Below are 12,974 nucleotides of genomic sequence, written 5' to 3'. Positions count from 1 at the left end.
GCTTATAAGTTCCCTAAGCTATCGTTGCTGTCCGTAGCAGGTGTTGGAATGTTCCTCGGGGAGAAGTGACAGTTAAGTGCCGTCTCTACTCGTTGACCTATTTAAGAAGTTTTCTTTTAAAGTTTCGGAAAGTTTGTATAATGACTGTTAACTGGATGGCCGCCTATCAAAGGCTGGAAGTGAAGTTCGCACTCATTTCGGTGCCACTGCAAAGCAGTTTGGCTTCCGCGGATGAAGAAAAAGCGTCGATTGTCACGAGGTGGTAGATTATAGCTCTTGACTGTCGTTGTCAGATGGTGGATGAGTATGCAAAACTACCCAGATGAGTGCTATCCAACTCCAAAAAGCCATCTTCATAAAATCGAAAGTCGTGAAGGGATGACGTCACACTGCCCTCTTGTGGGCAAACGAAAAAGTTAAATGAAATCTGTGTAATAAGTTTTTTTTTTTGTTTGATTGACTAAAGTGAAAGTGACATAATGGGATTGCGTGTCTCCATGGCAACGACAAGTCCTCTTGTGATTGCCAGGTGGCCAAGTGCTCGATGCATGTTTCTAATGTTAACTGAACCAGACGGATGTGATGTAGATTCTCTGAGTTCTGTGTGTACTAAATAAGCTGGTAGCTTATTTAGTGTCTGTTCCTGTAGTTGGTCCTAATCAGGATCGTTCCATTGCCTTTCCAACACCTGTGTTGCGACAGCCCTGATTCAAATTGTCACTAATTGCTTAATTCGTTAGCAATATATGTGCTTCGAAGTTTCAGCTTAAACTATGAAGTTAAATTATTCTTTTAAGTTTTATCTCTTACACTCGTAGAATAGGGGATGCTAAGAAATATATCTGCGAAAATGATTATTTGAGATAGCTGGGAAAGCATAAGACGTCTTGACCACTTTATTCAGATTTTAGAAAACACCTGTAAAATCGGCAACTGCCATGTCTCGAATGATTAAGAATTCATAAAGAAACCGGAAATTGTAATTGACATGCAGATATGTCCCTGGCACATTTAGCGCTTTATTGATATAAAAAATAAGAAAAACAGGAAGTGGTCCTTTTTGTTGAGTTGCAGAGATGGGAATTCTATTTAGCACACAGTACGTGATGTACAACTCGACGAGCGAACTCACAAACATCGCATCATTCCGGATGTGTCCACCTACAACAGCTGTTCAAGCATGACAGCACCTTACGAGAAACAAAACAAGCTGATCCGAAGACGAAACGTGTTCCGAATACGTGCTTCGCACATCCCACTAGCGAACACAAAACAATAGCGCAGACTGTAAGAAGACCCGAAGACAAACGCCTCCCCCCGCACCTTCGATGTACTTTATAAATTAACAAACGGCGAATCAACGAAATACAAAAGACAGGTGAAGTCACCTGCGATTAGCGCCACCTGGCGTTATCTCTGAAACAGTTCGATTCCATCGCATCGACGGTGGGCAAAGAAAAGAATCGTGGGGGGAAAGTGGGCTTGGACGGATCGTGCCATTAATAATTCTCTCATATTCACCGAGCTTAACGCAGCATGAGAATAACATAAACAGTGAGCGCGCGCCTAATAACTGTCTCCGAACTTGTTACTTGTGAGCTGGCCGCCTCTCGTTTGATGGGCCAAATTACACATCGGAGTAACGAATGTCCGTGCGTTGTGGGAAAACATCTGTAGCCCCCGAACGGTTCTGGAGTAGCAGCGCGTGACGGATCTGTGAACGCACACGTGCTCGCATTCCTCTTTGTTTCCTTCCAGTCCGGAATACGTGAAACTTCCCCCCCCCCAACTCCCACCAAGAACCGAATTACTCCGGGGGTCATTGATTGCCTAATGAAACAACATAGGTTGTGGTGTTTGCAGCTTTTTTTTTTTTTTTTTTTTACTTGGCTTGTTTTAGGCGTTCTTAACGTCAAAGGACTGCTCGCACAGGATAAGCAAGGACCTATGCTTGGAAGCATGGGAAATAAACAAAGAGATAACCCCACCCCCCCTTTCGTCTTCCCTCTTCCGATAAAAAAGGAAATTGATGAGACGAAGAAGGTAACTTATTTTTGCATTCACAATTGTTGAAGCGGGAAGCGTTATAACCGAGGAAGAGCCTCTCCATTTTTTTTTTTTCTCTCCATAAGATCGAAAACTTCTATCCTGCGCATGCGCAGAAGAATGAAGTCCGTTTAACGTCAGTGCGATCTCTTTGGGGCATGTTAATTATTATATTAATACGTTCGCTTCTAAAAATCCTTAAAATATTTCTTTTTTCTTTTTTTTTTTTTTTTCGTGTATCCCCATTAAAGGTGCGGTTTGCAATTTAATCAGAATTAGCGTATATTAAGCTGACAAACTCGATTAAGTTCTCTTTCCCCCGAGTAGAGTCGAACATAAAGGTTACGGTGGCAAGTTCCACGTCGTCCCTATTCTCCGAAGGAGGAAGAACAGAAAACGAACCAGCCTTTCCGTAGACGCTATGTCGCTCCAGGAAATCTTCCAGCTGTTACCTGCACTCTTAGGAATTCCGTTCGAAGAATAGCAAAGAAGAGAAAAAAAAAAAAAAAAAAAATTGCAAAAAAAATATAAAAAAGAGACAGATGAAATCTGACAACAGTTTTATTGTGTTACTGAAATCTCGTGCGAATTGAACGCCTCTGAATCTCTCGCGTTGCACTTGTTGGGTCTCGCGTAATCATTGTTAACGCGTGTAATGGTATCGAGGAGAAGGTTAAGCACACAAGAGTTCTCAGTGTTGATAGATTTTTTTTTTTTTCTTCGTCGGATTGTCAGTTAATACTTCAAAGAATCATTCTGAGTTCTTTAACAGAACTATTATCAAATTCATATTACGCATGCTCAAGCTAAGAATTTAATCTTTTATTGTTGTTCATTGAGTATTACATTTTTTTTTTTATAATAACAATTCGTAGGTTACAAATACAAGTTGCAAACAACGTCAAAAAAACAAAACAAAAAAAAAAGATATTAAATAAACAAGAACGGCATCTTCTTTGCCACTTGAGACACGTTACGAAGTAACCCGTCAGATCGAAAAGGTTGGCTTAGGTTTTTCAATATTTACTGTTTGAATTTTTCAACTTGAAATTGATAAGAATGTTTGAAAATTGCCTAGAAAAAAATAATAAAAAAAAATAAAAACTAGGAATTCTTTCTGACGAAACAAGCTCCAAAGCTTGCATTGTTAACATCACTATTGTTGATGACGTCATGCGGCGCGAAGTCGAACGTGGACATTTATCACTTTTCTAACCTGCAGTGGGTTTAAGAGTGAAGTGGCCAAAGGATAGGATGCGATTTTATTGTATCGAAAACAAAGCAACGAACAAAGAAACATCTATCTCTGCTCAAGTAAAATGCAAAGAAACATTTCTGGCATTCATTTATCACGAACACATATGTAGGTAAAAAAAAAAAGTCAGAGACAGGCAAAAAGGATAAAAAAAGATCAAGATCATTTCTTTCTATCTTCTTATCGGTCCCAGAATGGTTCTCAATGTAAATCCCCATTCGAGCTAGTTAAAGATGCGATTGCTATAAAAATTTCAATAAATCGTCATTCGAAGGGATCATATTTTTCTTTCTTTTCTTTTTTCTTTCTTTCTTTTTTTTTTTTTGCTTGGCAACACAAGTTTATAAAAGTAGGTCACTCCTAACATTGGTCCAAATTGATATTGCCCTCTGCGGGGCCGAGGGTTTATCGTTAACGGAAGCGATTCACCTTTGGGCTGAATATCTCAGTGGACACATTATCTGAATTCTTGTCGACTGGTCTCTGTAGGGGATAAGACGCTCGAAGAAGAAAAAGGAGAAAAAAAAAAACTAAATAAAAAAAAAGGAACGGTGACTGTGGCACCAGCATATCCTTCTGTCGCCCCCCACCCCTTCCCCCTCAGTACCCGCTTTTTCATGACTAACCCCAACCGTTTATTATTCAAAAGTGCTTCTCCGCCATGAATGAGATTACCTCCTCGACAAGGGTTTCCAATCCACCCTGAAATGTTTCGAATATGGAAACAAGTTCAAAGGAAATGTGACACGCAGGTATGAGAATACATTTGGGCCGCATTATTTCGACTGTTGGCAGTGGCGTCCCCTAGTGGCGATTTTATATTGAAGTTGAACCAAAACTTATTTTAATCTATTTTTGTTTTCAGTATTGATAAAATGTTAATTTTATTACATCGTTTATAAACGTTTATTACTAAATTTTAAGGATATTTCCTTTATTAATAGACAGCAATATTTTTTTAAAAAATTAGAAGAGATCGCTATTAATTATTACTGTCCAAGATGGTAGAAATCTACTTGAAAGAACCTTGATCTTTCCTTGGTGAATGTTCCGCCTGCTTCTTCGCATTAAACTGTTGCAGAAATAATTAACGATAGAATAAATTACGCAAGCTGATAAAGCATTTCTAATCTAAATTGTGTTTATTCCATCTTTGTACAGCATATTGTAATTTAAATACATTCATCACGCAAGAACGCAACCGCTGCCTACTCTTCTGCTCATTTAATTTAATCCAGTATCGACTAACGCTTCTTGTTCTCCAAAGGAAGGCCGTTTAGTCCTATTGCAACCTTTGAAAATTACGTGGTAGCCAAACTCCACCGTTAGTCTGTCACAGATAACTGGCCCAAAACTCTTGATGATTTTAATTGGTAAGCGGGGAGGAGAGTGCGGTGCTGCCATTTCCTGGTCTCTAGTTTATATTATTGTCTGAAATAGCGTGTTTTAGGATCGATTTTCTTCGTTTTTGGGATAAAAACCTGAGTTTCCAGAAAGAAAAACCCTACTCTAAATGCCCGTGCCAGAGATCGTCGAAGTCGGGATGCGATCGAAGAAAGGCATAGAAAGAGTTCCGTCTAGTGGACGACTGGAATCGAACTTAGAACGTCTTTCTTCGAGTGGCTTAGTGCTATGGATGCAGATCCACAGAGCTAATAAGCCTTTTGTTCGTTTCAATCTAATGAATGGCGTACGACCCTCCAGTAAGCTAGTAGTCTGGCGAAAGTTCTTGACCGTAGCAAATATCCTTTTCTGAGAATTAAATATCACCATAACCGTATGACACACGCACCAACAAGATGAGTACACTATCGACCATTATTGGCGATGGTGTACAAGACCTGTAAGATTTCTTCGGATAATGCAAATAAAAAGTCCTGTCCTAAGAAATTTCTATTTCTTATCGCAAAGATTTGTTTGCCTCCACCTGGTTGAAAATGCGAATACTTCTGTCCGATTTCCACTCATCTGCTTTTTCGTTCTGTTTGTTCGGTCGCGATCTTTTCACCGATGTATTCATCTCTGGCATTCGGTTGCAACAGAACGAAGACCTTTGTTATTTGCAAGCGGGTGTCTCTTGGGTCTTTTTGTTGGATACGACTAGCAATCGTAAATCCACCGTCTACGTAATTCGCGTGAAAGCACCGTCGTTAATAATTCATTCGTTCGTTCAAAATTTGCATCAGTGAAATTAATTCTTCAGATGCGGATGTTTGCTCGCAATGTGTTTTTTTTTTTTTTTTTTTTTTTTTTTTTTTTTTTTTTTTTTTTTTTTTTGTTCTGTCGAATCGATATCGATGTTTGTTTTGCAGTGAAATAGGTCACCGATCACGTGATCGCGTATTAATATTTAAATTTCGCAAGTCGGGAAAAGACACGGCGATGTAGATGTCATGCGTAAATGATATTTGAATAATTAACGGCAGTTTGGAAAGTTGACACAGATGACGATGGTGCTATTACTCAAAACTTTCTTAAAAGGTTATTTGTCGAGGATTAGGACAAACGATGCTGTACAACCATTTTTTTTTTTTTTTTATCCCTCCTCCCCTTTACCAAATAGACCATATACGGGATATTGGAAGCAATTTGCTTGAATTAATAATAAGTACATATTATGCAGCAACGTCTGTGCAATCCAAGTACGTAAGACATGCTCATTTAGTTGCGAACACCTGATTCAGTTCAATGTTACTAAGCTGAAATTACAACACGAAGCGGCCAAGTCTTAACCGCGCGCGTGTTTTTCGGGCAAGTTTTGAAAACGTAAAAAAAAATTATTTTTTATTTTATTTTTTTTTTTAAATCTTACAGGTCAGAATTAGAGGATTTCGTTCGTGATGAAATCTCTCGCTTGGGGACGTATGGACACTAAATTATTTCTGGTTACCAAAATATGCTACCATACGGGGGGGGGAAATACTGCCACTTCAGTATAATCAAAATATCTCGCGTAATGCTATTACTGTACAACCACAGATGCGAGACGCTCGGCTGGCAATGTATCAAGAAGAGTCCATTCGTGTTGAAGGGGGAGAAAGGATAAAGGCGATATACGTATTCGTTACCAACATACGAAATCGCGTGCTTTATACGTAAAATTTTCCAACTGTTATATAAGCAAAATATTTACCAATTTAAAAACTAGAATTTCATAAAAGAAAAGCTAATTTTCCGACGTATAATAATGTGTCATGCGCAGAAGTGTCGAGGGGTCTGGCATCTGTGGTCGGACAGTACTATTAAAGAAAATATTTCGAATTGACCAACAAACATATTTCGGCTAATCTACTTCCTTGTAGCTTGGTTAATCTTACAGCTGAATAAATTACAGGCTAAAATCTATTCTTTCAAAAATTGTTAACAATGACGTCACACACCTTTATAGACTCCAAAAGTAACCGAGGTCTTTTTTTTTTTTTTTTTTTAAGAACTGTGCTCGCAAATGAAAACCCAAACCATTCGACCGAATTAAGTGACCTTCGACACGTACGTTATTTTCTCGTTCATAGACATCGGTTAGCTGGTCATAAATGAGTACGAGTTGGGGTTTCTGTTTATATCTGTCCTTAACACCCCCCCCCCTTACCCCGTACTGTCGGCTGTCATTGTTTTCCGCATGGTGGTGTCTGCTGGCCATTTGGCAAACCTTGTTACCACACCGCTGAACCTCCTCCGACACACACCGGTGAATCCTGTTTCGGTCTCGGAAAGCCAGATTGCACGCGTTTCTACCAGACGCACGCACGGTGACGAACCGACGTTATATTACGGCTAATGGAGTACTCTGTCTGGATTTTTGTGTGCGCGCACCTAATTTCGAGTAACGAGTTTATGCTCGAGATTATGATACCCCCCCTTTCCCCCGGAATAAACCCTTAAAGGTTATTTCAAGGGAGAGTTTGAATGACGGTCGAAGATATGGAAAGTTTTAAACGCAGCTTCGCCGCTCTGTTTATGTTCCCTCGTACCGCAAGAATCCCCTCCAGCCTGCTCTTAATGGGTCGTCAGGCACTTTACCGATGCAGCGGGATTTCTTAGAGGTGCTGTTGAACCTACTTCACTTAATTAGTGCCGCCAGGAAACAGATGTGGTACTTGAGGTTCCGAACCATCCCCTCGCTTTATTTTAAACTTGCTGGACAGCTTCTGAGCGGAGAATCGATGTTTCTTCGGAATATTTCTATCGTTGGTGCACTCCGCCATCTCTTAATTAATGTCTACTTCGTTCTTCCTTTGTGGCAAACACACAACAGAAACATTTCATAATTTTCTGTTGCGTCTCTAATGGGATTTGTCTTAAGTAAAATCACAATTAAGAACGGAGGGAGTAGTGCAAACTGAATTCGAGAATGATATTTATTTGATATCTTTAAATTATGAAGTGTGATTTAAAAAAAAAAAAAACTTTTGGTAACGACCACCAGATGACGCTGCGTCAGTTAGTACAAAGCTTTCACTAGATGTAAACAGAGCAGAGAGTTCCATGCTACTTTTCGATCCTCTCTAAGATGTTGAGAACATTTACACACTCAGTAAGCTAGTCTCACACGAATTCATTCGCAAGGTTGAAGCCTCGAACCCAGATTTCTCTTGGAATGCTTTGGGAAGTTCAGAATGATTCAGGGTGGAAACTGATTTCCATCTCTAAGATGGTCGTACTCGCACTGCCTTTGTCTGTAAGAAATTTCTAGCTGCACAAGGGACAACTGCTTTTCCATCCCCTTCTCAGATCTCTCGCAAGTCTGATTGATTTTTGTTCTACGAGGTATAAAAGCGACCCCCCCCCTCCGCCCACACATCACGCGAACTGACCCGCTAAGTCAACACTTGGATTTCACACTATGAATCATACATAGATTCAGCAAAATTAGGAGTGACAGCATTCGAATATTATACGAATGGAGTTTGATCTAAAGGTTGGCTTTGAACCCTTTTTTCTACTTAACATGTTCATTGCCAATCACGCGATATCGCGGGATGCGAGTCATCACCAAACGGCCGATCACGCGTTATCGCGTGGACGTCGCTAACTAAATAAAAAAAAAATTGGCCACCACACGACATTCCAATTTTCAGCTTGGCAATGAAAGTGTTAAAGAACTTGTGATACTTGCTGCAAAAGTAAAAAAAAAAAAACGCAGCGCCGATTTGAACCTCTGATGCAAAATTTCGCGTAAAATACATAATTTGATTTATTTTTATGAAAATAAATTTGAGACAGTGCTGTGCGATATGCAGACAACATTAATACTAAATAGCTGTCGGTTTTGTAAACGTTGTTTTTATTTATTACTTATTTAACAGCATTTTAAGGGGAAAAAAAGAAAATTCTTAATTCAAACATGGTTCATACAAAGTAAAAAAATCAGCCCAGTTGTTTTCAGACAGTTACGGTTCAGCGGACATCATGATTTATTTTACTTTTGTCTAGACAGTTTTTTGTTTTCTTAAAGTGTTTCTATTTTGATTTAGGTTTTTCAAGCAAGTACACAATACAATAAGACTCCTTGTTGATATGATTTCCGTGCGTACAAAGTTGATAGAAAACTCGAGTTCGTTGCTTAGTGGACATTTCCCTGTTTTTCTTAAAGACCAGACAGAGAAGACATACAAGCATTCTCTAACAGATATATCGACCTTTATCAATACTGTTATCCAGAATAACAATATACAACAGATGTTATATTGTTACCATAGTAACGGTAGACAAGTAATCCTGCATCCATGATGTTAAGGGGGGGGGGGGCTTACCTCCTGTTGAAATAAGTAAAATATTTTAATCCTTAATTATTTCGGTATTTTTTTAAAACTGAACATTCGACAAATTATTAATGTACTCACTAATTTTATTTCATTTTTTTGTTGTTGTTGTACTGACCACCTCTTGGTTGTATTAATAGTATACGAAGTGAGCATAATCTGTTAAAAAACAATAGAGAAAAAAATCCATTGTCTGATTGGAGTGCATTATGTTTCCTGAACTAAAGTTAGTATAACAAAACTCGTGTACAAGAAGCGACCACATAAAATGAAAATAATAAAAAAAAAAGCTTTCACAATTTTTCGAAGAGATTTGTCCCTTGCAGTTTTCATTGGAGCCTCTTGAGTACTTCTTTCAGTGAACCACTAAGCAATCTAGTTCACTACGGGGTTTGGGGGCCTGGTATTTACCCCACTGCATTGTATTAACCTCAGCTTTTAGGAAGAGTGCGAAATCCCCTTCTCAAGAAAGCCTTCTTAACATTACAGACAGAGCCGTCTGTAAAGAACCATTAAGGTTCCTGAATATCCAAAGCCGTCTTTATTCTTGGACGTTGCCTTGATTACGAAGATACGGTGATCCTTAATAACCTCGCTGACCTTCCGTAGAGACAGTTATCCGTGGTCCATCTTTGCCAGCTGGCAACAAACTCCCCACTAACTTGCAGATGGTGACTAAGAAAATGTCTGCCTGCCTTTTCGCCTTATCGTAATTTTGAGTGCTGCCGCCACTGCCGAGTGCTGGATGGCCTCCCAACTACACGACATGTCACAGCCACCGAGACCCATAAATAAAGACGGGGGGGAACACGCGCAAGGGGGGGGGCAGAGAAAGAGCCCCATTAAAGCACATTTGGCATCCTTACAAGTAAAACTTGCGCATCTAAACCACCTCTCTGAATAGTCGATTTGCACAAATGGCCAGGAAGTGTCGCACATCTCTGCTTGACCACATTATCGGTATTCTAGGAAGCGGATAAGAATGTCGTTTCCCCCCCTTCTCCCCCACCCTCTCATTCTCCATGCATCTCTTCGTTTATCGTATAATTTATTCGGCAACTCTATCAGTTCGCTGAACAATCGTATCTTTCACTTATCTCCTCCACATGGATCCATCGATCCACTTCCCCGTTCTGTAGCACGTACCGCACATCAAGACACAGCGACTTCCTGTAAGAAAGTATGGATCCGAAGACATCATCAATAAGCAGGTTATATGAACACGATAGATTTTTCTATTCATCACTGTTGATTTCGTAACCAGACGCCAGTATTCCTCAATAATGTGGTTTTAATAATTAAAAGAACCTCATATTTTTTTACTAATTGTAATCCCTCAAATACCCCCCCCCTCCCCCCCACACTTTTTATCTGTTCTTTCAATATCTTATAACAAATACGTACCGTCAATAAAGACGATACGCCAAATAAACAGCAAGTCATGCGAAACTTGACTTGCTGTTTATTTGGCGAGCTGTACATCTCAATACAGTACTGAACTTCGGCCGCTTTCCTTATTCCCGTAATTCTTAATTACTATTATTCTGATCACCAGCAGAAGCCGCCACTAATGTGCTGAATACTAAAAAGAACCTTCGATCACCAGGTTGCAGTCTCTAACCGGAGCTCTGATAACCCCATCAACTTTTTTTTTTCATTATCAATAGCGAATAAAAAGATCTCTCGAGAATGTCTAAGATAATTAATTAACCCAGTTTAATTACGTAAACGTCCGCGGTACTTATGGTTTCCTCTTTTTCCCGTTTGAGGGCGCGCTAATCTAATTTCACGTATTATCTCTAGCAGAAGATATTTTCCCCAACTAACCTTTTGTGTTTACCAGTTTCAACTTTTTCACGCTAGAGGACGCCACTGTTTTTGTATAATATCTCCCACGGAAGACATTTTCAACGTATTCTTTGTTTGGCGCTTTTATGGTGGGTAGATATCTGCCTATGGGGATCGTTACGAGATGCCATTTTCAAAGATGAGTTGGAAAACTTAAGGAACGAGTCTTCTTTCGAACAATTAATGTGTCCTTAGATGGCCCCCTTCTTTCGGCTGGGAACGGCATCTGACTTAACGAAGTGAGCAAGTTGTTCGTTGTCTGTTGGGACTTAAGCGTAACGATTTTGGTGTTAAGTGTCCATTCCGGAAGGGGGGGGGTTGCATGGGGATACTCGACGTGCACGTGAGGTTCTTATTTAATTAATGCATAATTCTAATGATCCTTAAGGGGAAATGCAGAATTTGAATTGTCCTTTTTCTTATTTCCATTTGCTTTGTAGGAAAACGATCAACGATAATAATTGCGCGTTTGGTTTCATTACTCTTTCTACGCATGCGCATTCATTCTGAAATAATCTCCAACTGGAGTGAATTATGTATATTTAGAAAAGGTTTTTCAGTTTCCGTGTTAAAATCATTGCAATCTCCATTGGTAAAAGAGAATGTCATGTGGGGAAGCACTCTATACAGGGGAACCTTACGAAGATATTCTTAATGCATCTCTACGGATGATCCTCTTCTTCTTGTTTTCCCGTATTAGGCAATTGTTTGTCTGTAACGTTTTCAAGGGTTTAAAATGTCTTCTGTGCATCTCCTCCTGGATCTTCCTCTTGTATCTTTTTTTTTTTTTGTATCTAAATGATCTTCCTACTGATGATCATTTAGATACAAAAGAAAGCTGAAATGAAATTTTAGTACTATCACCCCTTCCCTTTTAACCTTAGTTATAAAGCTAAGATAAATTTTATTAAATTTAAATTTATTTTATTAATTTAATTTTAATAAATTTAAATTTTATTTAAAGCTAAGATATCACTTATCAAGGCATTCTTTTCTCAGTGAATTACAATATCTTTAATGTTTGTATTCTTTCGAGTCTTTCTCAAATTTATGTTTTATTATTTCTTTTTTAGGTTCTACTACAGGTGCATCTAATTATCACAGATATAATACCGGATTTGTGTAAGTATTTTTATTTATTTGATTCATACGTTTTGTATAATTGCTAATAAGATTTAATAATCAAATTATTTAACTGATTTACTTATTTTCAATGTAATGTGTGTATATATATATATATAATGAATTTTAGTCGGAGGCAATTTTTACGAAAATCCCACCCGAGGGCGCACCGACCTTCAAATGTTAGGTGAACTGACTGACCACCGCTTGTGACATTATGAAAGTAAAAGAACAATGCATTATAAGGAAAACTGCGAGTATACGAATTTAAAAATAAATAACAAAGATGGCACTTCTTGAATATTGTGTCTACAAACGTTATTAATTTTGTCATATCGATAAAAATACATTTAAAAAGATGCTCAATTTAAAAAGCATTAACTGCATCATTTAAAGCTAATTAGAAATAAATAACGCACTGCCACCAGAAATTACATAAATCCTGTAAAAATGCGAAAGTCGTAGTTCGCATTTATTTGCAAATACCCATTAAGGGAATACTTTTTATAATTAAGTTATTAGATTAATTAAAGATGCTAGAAAGAATATTTAAGATTATTTAAATTTTATTTAATCAAAACCAACTTAATTGTTATTTGATGTAATAAATAAAATAATTGCTAGAAAAATTTTCCTCTGCACCTTTATTCACTCACCAGTGTAAGTGTTGATATTAAAGATAACGCTAAAGGCGTCTGCGTATGGAATATGTATGATTCAAACCCATTTATCCGCAAAATCAAACTGATTGAATACTAGAACATTTCTTGCAAATGTGCTGCAAATCAATCTCACATACGCAAGTGAAAAGAGGGGGGGGGGAGAGTCATATAGAAAAACATAATTAGCAAACATATTGCCATGGCCTTACAGCCTGAACTTGCTTCGAGCCATAATTCCAAACAAATCGATCAGAAAATTTCATCTACTAATAAATGGAT

The 12,974-nt window shown here is 38.3% G+C and overlaps 1 protein-coding gene across 1 annotated transcript in view; it reads left to right on the top strand.

Moving 5' to 3' along the window:
• Positions 1–12,974, top strand: part of LOC150109208 (plexin-B-like) — a 792,153-nt gene that overhangs the window by 54,950 nt on the left and 724,229 nt on the right. Inside the window, exon 2 of the mRNA XM_090406262.1 lies at positions 11,985–12,033. The gene's annotated coding sequence lies outside the window, so the exon portion shown is untranslated. The remainder of the gene's footprint in view (positions 1–11,984; positions 12,034–12,974) is intronic.

The sequence above is a fragment of the Typopeltis vanoorti genome, chromosome 2 (assembly GCF_054136105.1).
Source record: "Typopeltis vanoorti isolate ZY-2024b chromosome 2, IOZ_Tvanoo_1.0, whole genome shotgun sequence".
In the NCBI taxonomy this organism is placed as follows: Eukaryota; Metazoa; Arthropoda; class Arachnida; order Uropygi; family Thelyphonidae; genus Typopeltis; species Typopeltis vanoorti.
Note: the sequence above shows the minus strand (reverse complement) of the source record. Positions and strands in the feature narration are given on the sequence as shown.